This window comes from Oncorhynchus mykiss, chromosome 14 (assembly GCF_013265735.2).
Source record: "Oncorhynchus mykiss isolate Arlee chromosome 14, USDA_OmykA_1.1, whole genome shotgun sequence".
Lineage (NCBI taxonomy): Eukaryota > Metazoa > Chordata > Actinopteri > Salmoniformes > Salmonidae > Oncorhynchus > Oncorhynchus mykiss.
The window spans coordinates 20700501-20723330 of record NC_048578.1 but is presented as its reverse complement, the minus strand read 5'-3'; the positions used below and the strand labels follow the sequence as shown (position 1 = coordinate 20723330).

Sequence of the window (22830 nt, the reverse complement as noted above, 5' to 3'; positions counted from 1 at the left end):
ATGGAGCAGCCAGAGCCGCCAGTCTGCATGGAGCAGCCAGAGCCGCCAGTCAGCATGGAGCAGCCAGGGCTGCCAGTCAGCATGGAGCAGCCAGGGCCGCCAGTCAGCATGGAGCAGCCAGGGCCGCCAGTCAGCATGGAGCAGCCAGAGCAGCCAGTCAGCATGGAGCAGCCAGTCAGCATGGAGCAGCCAGTCAGCATGGAGCAGCCAGAGCAGCCAGTCAGCATGGAGCAGCCAGAGCTGCCAGTCAGCATGGAGCAGCCAGTCAGCATGGAGCAGCCAGAGCTGCCAGTCAGCATGGAGCAGCCAGAGCTGCCAGTCGACCAGACTCTTCCAGATCTGCCAGTCGACCAGACTCTTCCGGATCTGCCAGTCGACCAGACTCTTCCGGATCTGCCAGTCGACCAGACTCTTCCGGATCTGTCAGTCGACCAGACTCTTCCGGATCTGTCAGTCGACCAGACTCTTCCGGATCTGTCAGTCGACCAGACTCTTCCGGATCTGTCAGTCGACCAGACTCTTCCGGATCTGCCAGTCGACCAGACTCTTCCGGATCTGCCAGTCGACCAGACTCTTCCGGATCTGCCAGTCGACCAGACTCTTCCAGATCTGCCAGTCAGCCAGACTCTTCCAGATCTGCCAGTCAGCCAGACTCTTCCAGATCTGCAAGTCAGCCAGACTCTTCCCGATCTGCCAGTCATCCATGACTCTTCCAGATCTGCCAGTCATCCATGACTCTTCCAGATCTGCCAGTCAGCCATGACTCTTCCAGATCTGCCAGTCAGCCATGACTCTTCCAGATCTGCCAGTCAGCCAGACTCTTCCAGATCTGCCAGTCAGCAAGACTCTTCCAGATCTGCCAGTCAGCCAGACTCTTCCAGATCTGCCAGTCAGCCAGACTCTTCCAGATCTGCAAGTCAGCCAGACTCTTCCCGATCTGCCAGTCATCCATGACTCTTCCAGATCTGCCAGTCATCCATGACTCTTCCAGATCTGCCAGTCAGCCATGACTCTTCCAGATCTGCCAGTCAGCCAGACTCTTCCAGATCTGCCAGTCAGCCAGACTCTTCCAGATCTGCCAGTCAGCAAGACTCTTCCAGATCTGCCAGTCAGCAAGACTCTTCCAGATCTGCCAGTCAGCAAGACTCTTCCAGATCTGCCAGTCAGCAAGACTCTTCCAGATCTGCCACTCAGCCAGACTCTTCCAGATCTGCCAGTCAGCCAGACTCTTCCAGATCTGCCAGTCAGCCAGGATCCGCCAGAACCGCCAGCCAGCCAGGATCTGCCGGATCCAACTACCTGCCTGAGCTTCCTCTCAGTGCTGAGCTTCCTCTCAGTCCCGAGCTACCTCTGTCCCGAGCTGTCCTTCTGTTCCGAGCTGCCCCTCTGTCCCGAGCTGTCATTTAGGAGGGTAACCTATCTAGGGACGCTAAGGAGGTGGACTAAAACTATTATGGAGTGGGGTCCACGTCCAGCGCCAGAGCCGCCACCGCGGACAGATGCCCACCCAGACCCTCCCCTATAGGTTCAGGTTTTGCAGCCGGAGTCCGCACCTTAGGGGGGGGGGGGTACTGTCACACCCTGACCATAGTTTACTTTGTATGTTTCTATGTTTTGGTTGGTCAGGGTGTGATCTGAGTGGGCATTCTATGTTACATGTCTAGTTTGTCCAGTTCTCTGTTCGGCCTGATATGGTTCTCAATCAGAGGCAGGTGTTTGTCATTGTCTCTGATTGGGAACCATATTTAGGTAGCCTGGGTTTCACTGTGTGTTTGTGGGTGATTGTTCCTGTCTATGTGTTTTCACCAGATAGGGCTGTTTTCGTTACGTTCATTACTTTCTTTATTTTGTAGTGTTTGTATTGATTCGTGTTTTACGTTTGGTTATTAAAACATGGATCGCAATCTATACGCTGCATTTTTGTCCGACTCTCCTTCTCACCAAGAAAACCGTTACATGAGCCTACATCCCGTTCCTCCTTAGATGAGCCTACATCCCCTTCCCTCCTTAGATGAGCCTACATCCCCTTCCCACTTTAGATGAGCCTACACCCCCTTCCTCCCCAATATACACTGCTCAAAAAAATAAAGGGAACACTTACACAACACAATGTAACTCCAAGTCAATCACACTTCTGTGAAATCAAACTGTCCACTGACAATACATTTCACATGCTGTTGTGCAAATGGAATAGACAACAGGTGGAAATGATAGGCAATTAGCAAGACACCCCCAATAAAGGAGTGGTTCTGCAGGTGGGGACCACAGACCACTTCTCAGTTCCTATGCTTCCTGGCTGATGCTTTGGTCACTTTTGAATGCTGGCGGTGCTTTCACTCTAGAGGTAGCATGAGACGGAGTCTACAACCCACACAAGTGGCTCAGGTAGTGCAGCTCATCCAGGATGGCACATCAATGCGAGCTGTGGCAAGAAGGTTTGCTGTGTCTGTCAGCGTAGTGTCCAGACCATGGAGGCGCTACCAGGAGACAGGCCAGTACATCAGGAGACGTGGAGGAGGCCGTAGGAGGGCAACAACCCAGCAGCAGGACCGCTACTTCCGCCTTTGTGCAAGGAGGAGCAGGAGGAGCACTGCCAGAGCCCTGCAAAATGACCTCCAGCAGGCCACAAATGTGCATGTGTCTGCTCAAACGGTCAGAAACAGACTCCATGAGGGTGGTATGAGGGCCCGACGTCCACAGGTGGGGGTTGTGCTTACAGCCCAACACCGTGCAGGACGTTTTTCATTTGCCAGAGAACACCAAGATTGGCAAATTCGCCACTTGCGCCCGCCCTGTGCTCTTCACAGATGAAATCAGGTTCACACTGAGCACGTGACAGACGTGACAGAGTCTGGAGACGCCGTGGAGAACGTTCTGCTGCCTGCAACATCCGCCAGCATGACCGGTTTGGCGGTGGGTCAGTCATGGTGTGGGGTGGCATTTCTTTGGGGGGCCGCACAGCCCTCCATGTGCTCGCCAGAGGTAGCCTGACTGCCGTTAGGTACCGAGATGAGATCCTCAGACCCCTTGTGAGACCATATGCTGGTGCGGTTGGCCCTGGGTTCCTCCTAATGCAAGACAATGCTAAACCTCATGTGGCTGGAGTGTGTCAGCAGTTCCTGCAAGAGGAAGGCATTGATGCTATGGACTGGCCCACCAGTTCCCCAGACCTGAATCCAATTGAGCACATCTGAGACATCTCGCTCCATCCACAGGCTGTCCAGGAGTTGGCGGATGCTTTAGTCCAGGTCTGGGAGGAGATCCCTCAGGAGACCATCCACCACCTCACCAGGAGCATGCCCAGGCGTTGTAGGGAGGTCATACAGGCACGTGGAGGCCACACACACTACTGAGCCTCATTTTGACTTGTTTTAAAGACATTACATCAAAGTTGGATCAGCCTATATTGTGGTTTTCCACTTTCATTTTGAGTGTGACTCCAAATCCAGACCTCCATGGGTTGATCAATTTGATTTCCATTGATAATTTTAGTGTGATTTTGTTGTCAGAACATTCAACTATGTAAAGAAAAAAGTATTTAATAAGAATATTTCATTCATTCAGATCTAGGATGTGTTATTTTAGTGTTCCCTTTATTTTTTTGAGCAGTGTATTTGACCTCCATGAATTTCAAAAACAACAATGAATGATCAGGTACTCTACCTACTTTCTGCAAGCTCAGTTGAGGTAATCACATTCAACAATTACAATATATAGTCGACGACTGCTTTTACCTTTGTTGATATTGATGTGAAATAATCATTTTGCGGTGATAATCTACCATTCAGAATGCAGCACTTGGAATCCTTTAAGAATTCAATGGAAGTTTCCCCATGCCTATTTCCACCTGTGTCTATAGCAACTCTAGGTGTCCAGAGAATACCCCTGCGCCAACAATGGCTGAAAAAAACATGAGTCGCGTCCACTTATAGAACCCTCCGGTGGTAAATAACAAGAAAAAAATAACAAAAGAATATTGCAACACACTGTGTTAAAATCTTACACCAATTATTCCATCCATTGACTTGTCTACAATGCTCACTCCTATATTGTTAAAATAATTTGTTCCTAACAAAAAGTCTGACGCCACCTGAAGCTTTAGGAGGTCTTCTATGAATGTTTCAGTTGTGTTCAAACCAAGAATAACCATCTAAGTCAATAGTGGAGTCACCATACAAATGAGTTTCATTCAAATAAATAAAGAGGGTTTAGGGACTGTAGTAGTGATGTTCTAAGTGTACAGTTTGTGGTCGTATGCCCATTAACGTTCCAGTGAATTAAAGAAAATTGTTCAGCCCTTAGGGACTAGATAGATGGTTTTCAGCCTTCCTGGGCATGATCAGTGGGTCCAGCTCCCCGGCGCCTGTCGTCACCCTCGGGATCAGGAGACTGCTTTAGCATCCTCCCATTCCCTGAAATGTAGAAATCTCTTGTATGAGTGTTCTGAATTTGAGTTTGATGACTCGATCTATGTGGGACTTGGCCGACCTGATGAACACCCTCTCAAATTTTGGCCTGCTCTTCAGATGTTGCTTCAGCCGGCGTACATGAACTTTAACTTTGAGCCTCCGGAATGCGACCTTCAAAACTCTTGGTCCCCAGCCTCTCGCTCTCATTCTTTCATTGGACACCAACTCTGGCAACTGCTCACAGCACAGACCCTCAGCGTAGCTCCCTCACCTTTTCTGACGTATCTTTGGTGTCCTCGTAAGGTAGACCTGTTACTGTTATAGATACTGTACGTCTGGGTCCAACCGGTTTGTTGGGTTCTTTTTGGGTTGTTAGATTTTCCAGCGAAACTGCTTTACACAAGTGGTGTTTGTAGGTAACCACACATTGGTTTACCTACAAGTAAGTGATGTAGCCATGTTAAGTCCTGAGTCATTGGAGGTTTTCCAGTGAAATTATTATATCAGTGTTGTTGTGATTTAGGAAGTGAACTGGAATAGAGACAGAGACTGGGGAATGTTCAATCTAATGCAGCAGCAGCGACCTTTCACCGACCTCTGTGTGTCAATATGTAGTTCTCATTCAATTACCTTTTCTTACGGGTGGCAACACAAAAGTCATAGATTGTCATTGACAGCCATCAAAAGAATACTGTTACCATATGTTTTCCAGTACCAGATACAGTGTCAACTCTCTGGCCTCTGTGTATGAAAAACAACCAGACACACAGTAGGTTTCCGATCAGAGGACGCTGGTGGAAGGAGCTATAAGAGGACAGGCCCATTGTAATGGCTGAAATGGAACAGAGTCAAATATGTTGGATGTGTTTGATACTGTGCCATCCATTCCATTCTTTACAATGAGCCCATCCTCCTATAGCTCCTCCCACCAGCCTCCTCTGCCGCAAATCTATAATTTTCCCATTGCTGTGTTTGAAACCATTTCATATAGCATGGACTGAATGGGACACCTCCCGTACTAGGGGTTGTTTAAGTGCCCTCTGAGCTCCATTTGCGCTCAAAGCCTCCAGAGAGCAAAATTATCCCCTGTTTATTATTGCCTCCATTGTAGAGCATCTTTGAATGAATGGGTTTCATGCTGTTCCGTACAGCAAACACGCATCTTGTATTTTGCCTAGGAAGATTAACAAACATCAACCATGATGGAGACTTCTTTTAATGTCAGTCTGCCTTTGATACGCGAGAGTTCACGTTAGGGATCCGATTGAGATCAGATATCGCACAAAGCAAGTGTTAATAACAAAGAATGGAGAAAGGGTCTATTATTCAGAGGGCACACTGGCGCACACACACTCACACACCGTAGATAGTGAACTCAACTCTCTCTTGAGAGCGGCGGTGGTGTAATAATTATCTCTGATACGTGTTGTGCTGAACCCCTGTGCTCTCTCCCACTGTGTGCTCTCACTTTCCCTCTCTCACTCTCTTTTCCTCCTATCTCTCTCTCTCTCTCTCTTCTCCCTCTCTCTCGTTCTCTTTCTCCCTCCATAAGCCCAAATAATAAAGGGAGATTTTTTTATATACATGTGAACGACCGTGCGAATGCTTGAAATGGAATGCATGGGAGTGAACGAGAGAGAACGTACAGGCCGCAAGCGTCAACCGCGTCAATGGCGTCTAAGTCAAGCAACGTTGGTAAAAATGTACTAATACTTTGTATGAAAATAGACTAAGTGCACTGTTACCTCTGGAAGTGTGAAATGTATAGGTACAGTTTTTCTCAATCGTGTACAAGCAGGGTACTGGCTGGAGTCCGACTAGTGATGACTATTTAACAGTCTGATGGCCTTGAGATAGAATCTGTTTTTTAGTCTCTCTGTCCCAGCTTTGATGCAACTGTACAGACCTAGCCTTCTGGATGATAGAGGGGTGAGCAAGCTGTGGCTCGGGTAGCTGAGGTCCTTGATGATCTTCTTGGCCTTCCTGTGACATTGGGTGCTGTAGATGTCCTGAATGGCAGGCAGTGTGCTCCCGGTGATCCGATGATGCATTGGTCTGACCGCCCCACCCTCTGGAGAGTCCAGTGATACAGCCTGACAGGAAGCTCCTAATGGTGCATCTGTAAAAGTTTGTGAGGGTCCTCAGAGCCAAGCTGAATTTCTTCAGCCTCCTGAGGATGAAGAGGCGCTGTTGCACCTTCTTCACCACACTCTCTGTGTGGGTGGACCATTTGAGATTCAGTGAGGTGTACGCCGAGGAACATGAAGTTTTTTACCTTCTCCACTGCGTCCCCGTTGACGTGGATGGGGGCGTGCTCCCTCTGCTGTCTCCTGAAGTCCACATCAACTACTTTGTTTTTTTCCATGGCATAGACTGACCAGGTGAATCCAGGTGAAAGCTATGATCCCTTATTTGACAACAAATAATAATCAGTGTAGATGAAGGGGAGGAGACGGGTAAAACAAATATTTTTAATCCTTGAGACAATTGAGACATGGATTGTGTATGTGTGCCATTCAGAGGGTGAATGGGCAAGACAAACTCAATATTAGAAATATGTTCTTAATGTTTGGTATACTCAGTGTATGTCACGTTGTCAATTGTTGCTTAGAGACGATATGAGACGATTTGATTGATACAGTTCAAACAAAGTGCATGGTTAGTGAGTGCCTTTGTTCAAATGAATCAAATCTGGTCTAGAGATTGAGTGGGTCATTTGTAGAAAGGAAGTTCGAAGATCTTCCCTACTTTGCTAAGTAAAGTTGTAAGGTAAAACAATATATTGGGCTGTGTGCTTTGGTTAAACTGACAAATAGGCTGTTTAAAAACAATGCAACAGTCTATCTACCTGTGTTGATTTAATCATGGGCATATAGCAGCCTACTTACCTGTGTTGATTTAATCATGGGTATATAGCAGCCTACCTACCTGTGTTGATTTGATCATGGGTATATAGCAGCCTACCTACACTCTAAAAATTAGGAGTTCAATTGTAGTTCTTCTAAGATCCTCAAATATCCTCATCCTTGGCAATGAAAAACAACGCCAAAAGGTTCTTCAAAGAACTACTTAGGAGGTGGGGTTCATCAAGGAACCCCCATTGTTACTGGCATCCTTCGGGGAACTTCGCAATTGCAACTAAAAACCCTCATGCCGAGTTTGAATGCGACAACAGTTAAAAAGGTACGTTGGGTTGATGTTTGGCTCTGAATATGTATCAAAATCATTTAAATAATAATATAAAATACTAATGAATAACAGAGACAATTATGGTCTTCTGTGAATAGCTTCCATAACATTACTATAGCTATAGTTTAGAAGAACTAACGTACATTTTAGAAAGCCAGGTTTGACCGTTGGCGTTGTATGACCTACAGTACAGTAACGTTAGCTAGCTAGCTAAAGTTATGTCCTAACTAGGCAGAACTAGGTTTGTATTATTTTCTAAACTATATTCTACCCCATATATTGTATATAATTTCCATAAAGCCAACATGGCTTTACACTCATTGTCACGGCCGTTGAATGAAGAGGACCAAGGTGCAGCATGGTGAGCGTACATATTCCTTTATTTATATGACGCTGACAAAAACAATAAACAATCCAAAAACAACCGTGAAGCTAAAGGCTATAGTGCCAACAAACAAAGACAACTACCCATCAAGACAGGTGGGAAAAGGGCTGCCTAAGTATGGTTCCCAATCAGAGACAACGATAGACAGAAAAAGTAAGTTTCCAATCTAGAGCAGTTCTCACTTGTGTGAGAATGAACTAGCTAATGCTAGCTTCGTTGACATTAGCTAGCTAGCTAACTAACTAACTAACTAACTAAGGATGGTGCCCTGTCCAGACGAGATGTTACAACGAACTGAATCGTCAACGGAGGGCTTCCTCTTTATATAGGCTGCGACAGCATGCAATACTATTATGAACTCACAAGGGGGCATAACATTAACGTAAACGAGGAGAAGGAGAGATGTTGTGTGGGAAAGTTGCTTTTTTTCACTCGATCTGTCCAACTTATCACCTTATCGCCTCTAAAATGTAAATAAAACCCTATAAAGAGTCATTACATACCTATTTGAAGGTTTGTGTCGAATTTGAATCGGGTTTTAGGGTGGTGCTAAAGTGATCTTAGAAGTAAACAGCGGCTTTGAGAATGATGATCGCATGCAATGATGACGCAAAATATGACTAGGTATCCCCCCTTACCCCCATCACTGTCCATTTCTTGTTTTTAAACAATCGTCCTTTTGAAATTCTTATAGGACAGAGCATGGACACAATGCAATTGGGATCAAAAAGAAGGTACGGATATGTTGTAGGACAGCTGCATTTGAAGTGTACATGTAACCTACACAGCAGTCAATACAAACTGAAATCTATTAGCATACAAATGTGTGCAAATGATCTTTTCAGCTCTTCTCAGAAATGAATCAAGTCCATGGAATAGATATAAACAAAAAGATAATTCAAGGACTAGCAAGAGGTAAAGGACAATACACAAGAGGTATTTGCTCTTATTCCTCCCCTTTCTCTTATGTATTTTGTCATAAAATGAACAAGTGTAGTAAGATCATTGCTTTACTTTACTTGGACTCGAGACCACAGCAGCAATCCTGCTCTTGCCCTACCTCTTCTATGAGAACCAGAGTGGCCTTCATGTCCGTGACAAGGTATGCCTCTGCACCAATAATCCGTTTTTTCACAAACAGAAGCTACAGCTGAACATTTGTTATGTTCTTTGTTAATTGTATGTGTATTAATCTTTTTTCTTACTTTTGTTGACACAGATTTCACCGCACCCCACTCCTTTACTGCACATCGACGGAAATCCATTTCACCATGAGAGTGAAAACCCGCTGGCCTTTGATTGGGAGAACATCCATGCCCTAGAGGACGTCCCCATGGGACTTGTGGCTCTGCAAGGGCTGTATTCTTTATTTTTCAGTTCAATTTCCCCAAAATGTCAGAAAAACACTTATGTTCTTATGTTACTGTGTTCTGGGGATAAGAGAAGTTGGGGTGAAGTTACCAGGGACGGTAATGAAGATGGCACACTTCCTAACATAACTAAGTGGTTGTTGGACACACACACACACTAAAGCCAAAAAAAATTGTGTGTAGCATCAAGTTTACAATATTGTTAGTTTACCTATGATTCCTTTTTAATGTATGTTGTTTTTATTGTACATCATTATTTTATAAAAATGTAAAAAAATGTAATGACAAGCACTATACAAAATACATGTATTATTTATTATGGTCTGACATGTCTGTAAAAATGTTGCAATTTTGTAACGATTTAACTCTGATTTCAAGAGAGAACCATCTATTTATAATTCAATGAATCAACGCTCGCTTTATTTGCAGGCAGAAACACAACGTTGACGGACGTTCCCCGTGTGTATTCAGCTCTACTGTGCTCTCTCTTCCTCGGTCCCTCCCTCCCTTCCTCTTTCCTCACCCCCTCTTCCTCCCACCCCTTAGATAGCTATTTTCTGCCGCGGCGAGGTAGCTGTGTGCTACCTGGCAGGGCTAGGCGGTGGAGGTGGTAATGGAAGGCCTGACCGGGCCTGTCAGTTCATGCCACCCCAGGGAACGGGCTGGTGGGCCTGTCAGTTCATGCCACCCTAGGGGACGGGCTGGTGGGAAAGTAATGGCCAAGGCTGCCAGATGTAGCCGTCACTTCTAATCAAGTGTGCCTCTGTCACTTTGGCTTTATTGATACCTCCCTATGTGAAGTCCCCATGCGGCCACAACCGGCCCCCAGCCTCCACTGGTTCCCGCCACAATCAGACTAGTTTCTTACCGACAAACAACTCTTGTTTTTCCCGTTGACTTGTCTGTCTTGCCTTTTTAACAACTTCCCATGTGGTGGTAGCAGGGTTGACTACGCCTGGGCTCAGATAATCATACAGTGTTGTGTTTGTATCTGGGTGAGGAAAACATGGGCAGTGGAAAACGAGATGTGACAGGGTCAGGGGTCCCTTCAGAAGACCGTAGCCATATGTATATCATCTCTATGTGTGCTCCTTTCTTCCTATAGGTGTCTCTGGAAGCTGTGTGTGTGTGTGTGTGTCAAATCAATTGTTATTTGTCACATTATTAGTCTACACCTGTTGTTTACCAACAGTGAAATGCTTACTTATGGGTCCTTCCCAACAATGCAGAGAGAGAAAAAATAAATAATAATAGAAATACACAAGGAATAAATACCAATGAGTAACGATGACTTGGCTATATACACGGGGTACCAGTACGAGTCGATGTGCTGGGGTATGAGGTAATTGAGTTAAAGTGACTAGACAACAGGATAGATAATGAACAGTAGCAGCGTAAGTGATGAGTTAAAAAGGGTCAATTAGCCAAATAGCTACCCAGACTTTTTAAAAACTATTTAGCTAATTATTTAGTAGTCTTATGGTTTGGTAGTAGGAACTTTTCAGGGCCCTTTTGGTTCCAGACTTGGTGCATCGGTACCGCTTGCCGTGCTGTAGCAGAGAGAACAGTCTATGACTTGGGTGGCTGGAGTCATTGTGCTAAAAGCTAGTTAGCAAGTACTTCTAACCCCTGAGGGGCCCCTGTGTTGAGGGTCAGTGTGGCGGATGTGTAGTTGCCTACCCTCACCACCTGGGGGCGGCCCGTCAGAAAGCCTACGATCCAGTTACAGAGGGAGGTGTTCAGTCCCAGGGTCCTTAGCTTAGTGATGAGCTTGGAGGGCATTATGGTGTTGAATGCTGAGCTGTAGTCAAGAAACAGTTATTATCACGTAGGTGTTCCTTTTGTCCAAGCGGGAAAGGGCAGTGTGGAGTCAAATCTAGTCAAGTTGTATTTGTCACATGCGCCGAATACAACCTTACCGTGAAATGCTTACTTACAAGCCCTTAACCAACAGTGCAGTTCAATAAATAAAGTGTAGAAAATATTTACTAAAATAAATGAAAAATGAAAAGTAACACAGTAGAATTACATAACAATAACGAGGCTATATACAGGGGGCACCGGTACTGAGTAAATGTGCGGAGGTACAGGTTAGTCGAGGTAATTTGTACATGTACTGTAGGTAGGGGTGCAGTGACTGTGCATAGATGATAAACAGTGAGTAGCAGCAGTGTAAAAATAAAGGGAGTGGGGCAATGTAAAGAGTCCGGGTGGCCATTTGATTAATTGTTCAGCAGTCATATTGTTTGGGGGTAGAAGCTGTTAACCTTTCTGATCTCCCCATCCCGGATCCGGGTTCGTGAATACAGACTCAAGCTCATTACCATAACGCAACGTTAACTATTCATGAAAATCGCAAATGAAATGAAATAAATATGCCATCTCTCAAGCTTAGCCTTTTGTTAACAACACTGTCATCTCAGATTTTCAAAATATGCTTCTCAACCATTGCAAAACAAGCATTTGTGTAACAGTATTGATGGCTAACGTAGCATTTAGCATTAGCATTCAGCTGGCAACATTTACACAAAAAAACAGAAAAGCATTCAAAAAAATCATTTACCTTTGAAGAACTTCAGATGTTTTCAATGAGGAGACTCTCAGATAGCAAATGTTCAGTTTTTCCTGAAAGATTATTTGTTTAGGACAAATCGCTCCGTTTTCTGCGTCACGTTTAGCTATGAAAAAACCCCTGTATCCAGGATTGTGTAAATCTATCAGCAAGCTCATTAGCATAACACAACGTTAACTATTTATGAAAATCGCAAATGAAATGAAATAAATATGCCATCTCTCAAGCTTAGCCTTTTGTAAACAACACTGTCATCTCAGATTTTCAAAATATGCTTCTCAACCATAGGAAAACAATCATTTGTGTAAAAGTAGCTAGCTAGAGTTAGCATTTCGCGTTAGCATTTCGCGTTAGCATTAGCGTTAGCATCCAGCACGCAACATTAACAAAAACATAAAAGCCTTCAAATAAAATCATTTACCTTTGAAGAACTTCTGATGTTTTCAATGAGGATACTCTCAGTTAGATAGCAGATGCTCAGTTTTTCCAAAAAGATTCCTTGTGTATTAGAAATAGCTCCGTTTTATACATCACATTTGGCTACCAAAAAAAATCCATAAATTCAGTCCTCAAAACGCAAACTTTTTTCCAAATTAACTCCATAATATCGACTGAAAACATGGCAAACGTTGTTTAGAATCAATCCTCAAGGTGTTCTTCACATATCTCTTCATTGATACATCGTTCTTGGACACATGCTTTCTCTCCTGAATCCCAGGAGAAAATGACCGCACCTGAAGATTACGCACAAATTTAGACAAAGGACACCGGGCGGACCTCTGGAAAATGTAGTCTCTTATGGCCAATCTTCCAATGATATGCCTACAAATACGTCACAATGCTGCTTAGACCTTGGGCGAACGACAGAAAGTGTAGGCTCATTCCTTGCGCAATCACAGCCATATAAGGAGAGAATGGAAAACAGAGCTTCAGAAATTCTGCTAATTCCTGGGTGATGCATCATCTTGGTTTCGCCTGTAGAATGAGTTCTGGGGCACTTACAGACAAAATCTTTGCAGATTCTGAAACTTCAGAGTGTTTTCTTTCCAAAACTGTCAAGAATATGCATAGTCGAGCATCTTTTCGTGACAAAATATCGCGCTTAAAACGGGAAAGTTTTTTATCCAAAAATGAAATAGCGCCCCTAGAGCTCTAAGAGGTTTAAGGAACCTTTTGGACCTAGACTTGGCACTCCGGTACCGCTTGCCGAGCAGTAGCAGAGAGAACAGTCTATGACTTGGGTGACTGGAGTCTTTGACTATTTTTTGGGGCCTTCCTCTGACACCGTCTGGTATATAGGTCCTGGATGGCAGGAAGCATGGCCCCAGTGATGTATTGGGCCATACGCACTACCCTCTGTAGCGCCTTACGGTCAGATGCAGAGCAGTTGCCATACCAGGCGGTAATGCAACTGGTCAGGATGCTCTCGATGGTGCAGCTGTTGAACTTTTTGAGGATCTGGGATCTCATGCCAAATCTATTCAGTCTCCTGAGGGGGAAAAGGTGTCATGCCCTCTTCACGACTGTCTTAGTGTGTGGACCATGATAGTTTGTTGGTGATGTGGACACCAAGGAACTTGAAACTCTCGACCCACTCCACTTCAGCTCCGTCGATGTAGATGGGGGCCTGTTCGGCCCTCATTTTCCTGTTGTCCATGATCATCTCCTTTGTCTTGCTCACATTGAGGGAAAGGTTGTTGGCCTGGCACCACACTGCCAGGTCGTTGACCACCTCCCTATAGGCTATCTCATCGTTGTCGGTGATCAGGCCAACACTGTTGTGTCATCAGCAAACTTAATGATGGTGTCGAAGTCGTGCTTGGCTATGCAGTCGTGGGTGAACAGGGAGTACAGGAGGGGACTGAGCACGCACCCCAGAGGGGAACCGGTGTTGAGGATCAGCATGGTAGATGTGTTGTTGCCTACCCTTACCACCTGGGGGCGGCCCGTCAGGAACTCCACTATCCAGTTGCAGAGGGAGGTGTTCAGTCCCAGGGTCCTTAGCCTAGTGATGAGCTTTGTGGGCACTATGGTGTTGAATGCTGAGCTTTAGTCAATGAACAGCATTCCCACATAGGTGGGAAAGGGCAGTATGTAGTGTGGATCTGTTGGGGCAGTATGCAAATTGGAGTGGGTCCAGGGTGACTGGGATGATGGTGTTGATGTGAGCCATGACCAGCCTTTCAAAACACTTAATGGCTACAGGCGTGAGTGCTACAGGGCGGTTGTCCTGGCAGCCACATCGCCCCTGTCCTCAATGAACTCCACTGGCTCTCTGTCGCCCAATGTATTGATTACAAGATCTTTCTTCTGACCTACTAAGCCATTCACCACCTTGCCATGCCACCCCCCCCCCCCCCCTTTACCTCTCAGACCCTCTTCTCCCCCACCAACCCAGCATCATCCCCAGGCCGTAGATCCAGAGCTATGGCGACAGGGCCTTCTCCAGGGTTGCTCCTAGGTTCTGGAACTCCCTCCCTTTAGCTATCTTTCAGTCTCTTATAAAGCCCCACCTCTTTGACAAGGGCCACCATTAATATGTCCATCACCCCCAGATCCCCCTGACTAATCTGTTCATCACCCCCAGATCCCCTTAACTAATCTGTCCATCCTTCCCACCCCCCAGATCCCCCTGTCCTGGCACATGGTCTGTTCCTTGTTGTACACCTTCCCTGACAGATGCTCAGAGCAAGAGTGAAGGGAGAGGTGTGAGGCAGTGACATGTGAAATAGAGGACACACAATGGAGCCCCCTGCATTGCAGATGTACTCTACTGTGATACTGTTGTCAACACAACATTGTGGAACGGTTGATTTTTGGTCAGTGTAAGTATGAGTGGAATGATTCTAGATATTTAAACCGACTTAAACAATATATTGTGATAAGTAGATTAAATAGAATGCATGAAGAACATGATGAAACATCTATATTTTATATGCAAATTTTGCACCCTGGTGACAAAAAGTGGTTGTAAAACCAAATGATGGATATTTCACCACTGTCATAACACGGGGCTCTGCCACCGTGAGTTATGGTGATCCTAAGCTCTCTAAGAGGAGCAGAATCATCTCAAGCCGTAGATTTGTAGGACTTAAATCTTTTATCATCATACGTGATTCATGACGCTGAAAAGAAGCTAGTCTTCTATCCTCTATTTCATTTCATTTCACCATCTTTGAAAGGTCTTTTAAGGCAAAACTGAAACTCTTATTATTTTCATAGCTTTCATAGCTTCTGTCAACATGTTTAGATGTTGGTAGTTTTAGAATCAAATGTCAGGCAGAGGCATTTCCATGCACTATCAGTGTAATACATGTAGACCATGAGGAGTATCTAGGGATGGAAGGAAAGGGGGTGGAAATGAAGAGACTTTATCCCCAGGAAGACGGGCCTTGGTTCCCAAGAACACCATGTCGCCCGAAACCCCCAGAATCCCTTCATGGTAGAACAAAGATGTTTTGACACGGCGGCTCGTGTAAAGTCTCCGCAAACCGGGTATATATTTAAAAAAAGACCCCAGCTCCACCATCACTTTCTTATCTTCCTTCATTAGAGGGAAAACGGAAACCGACGACCAACGGCTCTAATAAAGAGCCGAGCCCCCCTCCAATTATAACTGTCCGATTTGTCACTTTTCAAATGACATACCTATTAGAGGCCAATAAAACCTCTCTGAGCCGAGTGGAGCCAGCCTGCACACATCAAGGCTGCGATTTAGACGAAAGATGAGATGTCAACCAGAGAGACAAGGAGGCGAGATTTCTGTCTCTCTGCTTCTATCTATAAGTTCCCATATAGCTCAGTTGGTAGAGCATGGCACTTGCAATGCCAGGGTTGTGGGTTTGATTCCCACAGGGGACCCGTATGAAAATGAATGCACTCACTGTAAGTTGCTCTCGTTTGGAAACGACTAAAATGTAAGCCGCCTCGTTTGGAGAGCCCTGCTGGTTTTGGCTCCCATCGATGAGCACTGCTGTCGTTCCTCCTTGGGAACTTATTCAATAAAACAAAATGCCAAAGCTAGGCTTTTGGAAGAGGATGGAGCAGGCAGCGTTATCTGCTGGGCAGAGGGGTGGTAGGCTGTCTATGGGTTGAGGCAGCAGCAGTAGCATCCTGCAACACCCTTCTCTCAAGTTTTAAACTGATGATATACTCTATATTAACCCTGTATTACTGATGCTATACAGTATTGTTCAAAAGTTCGGAGTCACTTAGAAATGTCCTTGTTTTTGAAAGACAATTTTTTGGGGGGTCAATTAAAATAACATCAAATTGATTAGAAATACAGTGTAGACATTGTTAATGTTGTAAATGACGATTGTAGCTGGAAACGACTGATTTATAATGGAATATCTACACATAGGCGTACAGAGGCCCATTATCAGCAAACATCACTCCTGTGTTCCAATGGCACGTTGTGTTAGCTAATGCAAGTTTATAATTTTAAAAGGCTAATTGATCATTAGAAAACCATTTTGCAATTACGTTAGCACAGATAAACTGTCGTACGGATTAAAGAAGCAATAAAACTGGCCTTCTTTAGACTAGTTGAGTATCTGGAGCATCAGCATTTGTGGATTCGATTACAGGCTCAAAATGGCCAGAAACAAAGAACTTTCTTCTGAAACTCGTTAGTCTATTCTTGTTCTGAGAAATGAAGATTATTTCATGTGAGAAATTGCCAAGAAACTGAAAATCTCATACAACACTGTGTACTACTCCCTTCACAGAGCTGCCCAAACTGTCTCTAACCAGAATAGAAAGAGGAGTGGGAGGAAAAGGCTTTTAGATATTTTAAATGTTTTTCGTCTTTATTTGAGCTCACATAATATCATTTAAAAGTATGCTTAACCTTTCTGATCTCCCCATCCCGGATCCGGGTTCGTGAATACAGACTCAAGCTCATTACCATAACGCAACGTTAACTATTCATGAAAATCGCAAATGAAATGAAATAAATATGCTAGCTCTCAAGCTTAGCCTTTTGTTAACAACACTGTCATCTCAGATTTTCAAAATATGCTTCTCAACCATTGCAAAACAATCATTTGTGTAACAGTATTGATGGCTAACGTAGCATTTAGCATTAGCATTCAGCTGGCAACATTTACACAAAAAAACAGAAAAGCATTCAAAAAAATAATTTACCTTTGAAGAACTTCAGATGTTTTCATTGAGGAGACTCTCAGATAGCAAATGTTCAGTTTTTCCTGAAAGATTATTTGTTTAGGACAAATCGCTCCGTTTTCTGCGTCACGTTTAGCTATGAAAAAACCCCTGTATCCAGGATTGTGTAAATCTATCAGCAAGCTCATTAGCATAACACAACGTTAACTATTTATGAAAATCGCAAATGAAATGAAATAAATATGCCATCTCTCAAGCTTAGCCTTTTGTAAACAACACTGTCATCTCAGATTTTCAAAATATGCTTCTCAACCATAGGAAAACAATCATTTGTGTAAAAGTAGCTAGCTAGAGTTAGCATTTCGCGTTAGCATTTAGCGTTAGCATTAGCGTTAGCATCCAGCACGCAACATTAACAAAAACATAAAAGCCTTCAAATAAAATAATTTACCTTTGAAGAACTTCTGATGTTTTCAATGAGGATACTCTCAGTTAGATAGCAGATGCTCAGTTTTTCCAAAAAGATTCCTTGTGTATTAGAAATAGCTCCGTTTTATACATCACATTTGGCTACCAAAAAAAATCCATAAATCCAGTCCTCAAAACGCAAACTTTTTTCCAAATTAACTCCATAATATCGACTGAAAACATGGCAAACGTTGTTTAGAATCAATCCTCAAGGTGTTTTTCACATATCTCTTCATTGATACATCGTTCTTGGAAACATGCTTTCTCTCCTGAATCCCAGGAGAAAATGCCTGCACCTGAAGATTACGCACAAATTTAGACAAAGGACACCGGGCGGACCTCTGGAAAATGTAGTCTCTTATGGCCAATCTTCCAATGATATGCCTACAAATACGTCACAATGCTGCTAAGACCTTGGGCGAACGACAGAAAGTGTAGGCTCATTCCTTGCGCAATCACAGCCATATAAGGAGAGAATGGAAAACAGAGCTTCAGAAATTCTGCTAATTCCTGGGTGATGCATCATCTTGGTTTCGCCTGTAGAATGAGTTCTGGGGCACTTACAGACAAAATCTTTGCAGATTCTGAAACTTCAGAGTGTTTTCTTTCCAAAACTGTCAAGAATATGCATAGTCGAGCATCTTTTCGTGACAAAATATCGCGCTTAAAACGGGAACGTTTTTTATCCAAAAATGAAATAGCGCCCCTAGAGCTCTAACTGGTTAAAGGTGTCTATAATAGATACATGTGGCAAAAACAAATGTAGACATTAATAAATGCATTTCTATAGATAGGTTAGCTGACAACGTCACATAAAACGATTTGCACTCTTTAATTGGGAAGAAGTTCATGTGTTGTTGTGACTCTGGATGGCCAGATAGCTAGCAACAATGGCAAGAAGCTGACATGTAGGTGGCTCGTTTCAGCTAGTTTTATCTTGCTCTTGATACCATGTCATGTTTTGAGGTGTTTTAACTAATGTTATGCCTATGCTAATATGGCAAAACATTTGCTAGCTAACCAACAACTGTAATTATGTTTTTGAGAGGCAACAAGTGTTCATTGTGCAACAAGTGTTCATTGTGTTCAGTGTATTTATGTTTTCAATAAACATTGGAGATGAAATCTAGTTTGGAAGTGATCCCTGTCTGTTTTGCTCCAAAGTTGCACACGCGTCGGTTTTGTTGCTAAACACCCAACCCATCTATAGCTTCCAAAATATTTTGATTAAATGGTGGGAGAGTGCCAAGATGGAGGTGCAGTGGCTTCAAAACAGCGTCCCCTGTCAGTCATCTAGCGTATTTATATATAATTGTTTAAAACCCATGATTCCCTTCCTAATCCAAGAGGTATTATGAGCAGGATGGACCCATCTGGAGCTGTGTGGCTGCTAGTATGTGGTACTCTTGATAACAGACATCTTGAAATACAAAAAAGAAAATTCTTGTAATGATGACAGATGTCTAATCCTTACTGTTAGTGGATTTACAGTGTTAGACCATGGACTAATACGTAGATGTCTGACAGTTGTACTTACTGAGATGTAATTGCTGTATGCTGGTTCTGTGAAAATTATCTATGCATATATACACTGCTCAAAAAAATAAAGGGAACACTAAAATAACACATCCTAGATCTGAATGAATGAAATATTCTTATTAAATACTTTTTTCTTTATATAGTTGAATGTGCTGACAACAAAATCACACAAAAATGATCAATGGAAATCAAATTTATCAACCCACGGAGGTCTGGATTTGGAGTCACACTCAAAATTAAAGTGGAAAACCACACTACAGGCTGATCCAACTTTGATGTAATGTCCTTAAAACAAGTCAAAATGAGGCTCAGTAGTGTGTGTGGCCTCCACGTGCCTGTATGACCTCCCTACAACGCCTGGGCTGTGCGGCCCCCAAAGAAATGCCACCCCACACCATGACTGACCCACCGCCAAACCGGTCATGCTGGAGGATGTTGCAGGCAGCAGAACGTTCTCCACGGCGTCTCCAGACTCTGTCACGTCTGTCACATGTGCTCAGTGTGAACCTGATTTCATCTGTGAAGAGCACAGGGCGCCAGTGGCGAATTTGCCAATCTTCTCTGGCAAATGCCAAACGTCCTGCACGGTGTTGGGCTGTAAAGCACAACCCCCACCTGTGGACGTCGGGCCCTCATACCACCCTCATGGAGTCTGTTTCTGACCGTTTGAGCAGACACATGCATATTTGTGGCCTGCTGGAGGTCATTTTGCAGGGCTCTGGCAGTGCTCCTCCTGCTCCTCCTTGCACAAAGGCGGAGGTAGCGGTCCTGCTGCTGGGTTGTTGCCCTCCTATGGCCTCCTCCACGTCTCCTGATGTACTGGCCTGTCTCCTGGTAGCGCCTCCATGCTCTGGACACTACGCTGACAGACACAGCAAACCTTCTTGCCACAGCTCGCATTGATGTGCCATCCTGAATGAGCTGCACTACCTGAGCCACTTGTGTGGGTTGTAGACTCCGTCTCATGCTACCACTAGAGTGAAAGCACCGCCAGCATTCAAAAGTGACCAAAGCATCAGCCAGGAAGCATAGGAACTGAGAAGTGATCTGTGGTCACCACCTGCAGAACCACTCCTTTATTGGGGGTGTCTTGCTAATTGCCTGTAATTTCCACCTGTTGTCTATTCCATTTGCACAACAGCATGTGAAATGTATTGTCAGTCAGTGTTGCTTCCTAAGTGGACAGTTTGATTTCACAGAAGTGTGATTGACTTGGAGTTACATTGTGTTGTTTTAAGTGTTCCCTTTATTTTTTTAGCAGTGTATATACAGTATATATTTTTTTGACACATGAGCACAAACACAAACAGGCACACACAAACAACGTATAGTGTAAATGCACACACACACACTGAGTTGGAGATTGCCAGTGGTGTAATGTAGTTCAGTAAAATAGTTTAAAGTACTACTTAAGTAGATTGAGGTGTCTGTACTTTACTTTACGATTTATATTCATGACAACTTTTACTTTTACTTCACTACATTCCTAAAGAAAATAATGTACTTTTTACTCCATGCATTTTACCTGCCACCCAAAAGTACCATTTTGAATGCTTAGAAGGACAGGAAAATGGTCCAATTCCTGCACTTATCAAGAAAACACATGGTCATCCCTTCTGCCTGTGATCTAGCGGACTCACTAAACACAAATGTATCTTTTGTAAATGATGTCTGTGTGTTGGAGTGTGCCCCTGGCTATCCATACATTTTTTTAACAAAAAAATGCTGCTGCCTGTTTTGTTTAATTGAAGGAATTTGACATGATATATACTTTTACTTTTGATACTTAAGTATATTTGAGCAAATACATTTTCTTTTGAAACTTAAGTATATTCACAACCAAATAATTTTAGTCAAGTAGTATTTTACTGGGTGGCTTTTACTTTTACTTATGTAACTTTCTATTAACGTTTCTATACTTTTACTCAAGTATGACAATTTGGTACTTTTTCCACCACTGGAGATTGCTGTGTTGTGTCATTGGCCACAGCCACAAAGGCCCCCTGATTAGCATTATGGGTGTAGCAAGTGTGGTAAAACATAAAACATGCAGGCTGCTTTTAATTGGCTCCCCTGCTCTTGCATCCAACAAGAGACACATTTTTACAATGTAGCCTACCAAAGGTCACGTCCCAAATTACACCATCTTCCCTACATAGTGCCCCATGGGCCCTGGTCAAACATAGAGAATAGGGTCCCATTTTGAACGGAGACATAGTATTGGAGAATCAACACTGAATTCCCATGCCTGCTCTATAGTGATGTCATGTTCCCTATACTGTATATCGTGGCATATTTATCACTGCTATAAAGGCAGGTTAGTCACACGGTACAAATTTCCAATGGCAATTAAAATGTAGGCCCTAAACAAACCAAATAAATCTAAAAAAAATCTATGTATTGATCGTTAAAGCTGTCCATCCCAAACTAAATTGTCACTTGCGTCACAATTCCAGTGTCGTTTTGGAACAAATTCAACATGTCCAACCATCTTCTATAACCGTAAAAGCCTTGGTTTCATGCATGTTAACATCAGAAGCCTCCTCCCTAAATTTGTTTTATTCACTCCTTTAGCACACTCTGCCAACCCGGATGTCCTAGCCGTGTCTGAATCCTGTTTAAGGAAGGCCACCAAAAATCCTGAAATTTCCATCCCTAACTATAACATTTTCCGACAAGACAGAACTACCAAAGGGGGCGGAGTTGCAATCTACTGCAGAGATAGCCTGCAGAGTTCTGTCATACTATCCAGGTCTGTGCCCAAACAATTCAAGCTTCTACTTCTAAAAATCCACCTTTCCAGACTTGCCCAAAGTCAGGTCGAGTCATAAGGCTCAAGTCCAAGTCAAGTCAAGAGTCATTGGTGTTAAAGTCAAAGTCGAGTTGCAAGTCATCATATTTGTGACTTGAGTCTGACTCGTGGCCAAGTCATGTGCCTCGAGTTCACACCTCTGCCTAACAGTACGAGCTATGAAGATAGATGGGGGGCAATCAATTCACATATGGTGTCCAGAGCACAGCTGGGGGCAGAAGGTGGTCTTTTACAAGCGGCAGTGGTGAGAGACTTGTTTCTGGAAAGGTGGATTTTTATAAGTAGAAGCTTGAATTGTTTGGGCACAGACCTGGATAGTATGACAGAACTCTGCAGGCTATCTCTGCAGCCCAAATATTAAAAATGATGCTATTGGCCTCCTGGGTGGCACAATGGTCTAAGGCACTGCATCACAGTGCAAGCTATGCCACTAGAGATTCTGGGTTTGAGTCCAGGCTCTGTCACAGCTGGCCGTGACCGGGAGGCCCGTGGGGCGGGGCACAATTGGCCCAGCGTCGTCTGGGTTAGAGAGGCTTTGGCTGGCAGGGATATCCTTGTCACATTTCGCACTAGTGACTCCTGTGGTGGGCCGGGTGCAGTGCACACTGACACGGTCGCCAGGTGTACGGTGTTTCCTCTGACACATTGGTGTCATCTCTAATCCAAAACTAAATCTAGAAACGGCTTCCTATTTCGCAACAAAGCATCCTTTACTCATCCCGCCAAACATACCCTCGTAAAACTGACTAACCTACCAATCCTCAACTTCGGCGATATCGTTTATAAAATAGCCTCCAACACTCTACTCAGCAAATTGGATGCAGTCTATCACAGTGCCATCCGTTTTGTCACCAAAGCTAGTGACTCCCCATTCCGCATGAGGGAGCGTAATCATCGGCTGACACTAATTAGCATAACGCAACAGACATAAATATTCCTCGAAAATATTCCTATTCATG

General features: G+C 44.0%; 1 non-coding gene across 1 annotated transcript; it reads left to right on the top strand.

Moving 5' to 3' along the window:
• Positions 1-15711: 15711 nt before the first annotated feature.
• Positions 15712-15786, top strand: trnaa-ugc. Its single transcript has one exon. It is a non-coding gene; the product is annotated as a tRNA-Ala (tRNA).
• Positions 15787-22830: the final 7044 nt, after the last annotated feature.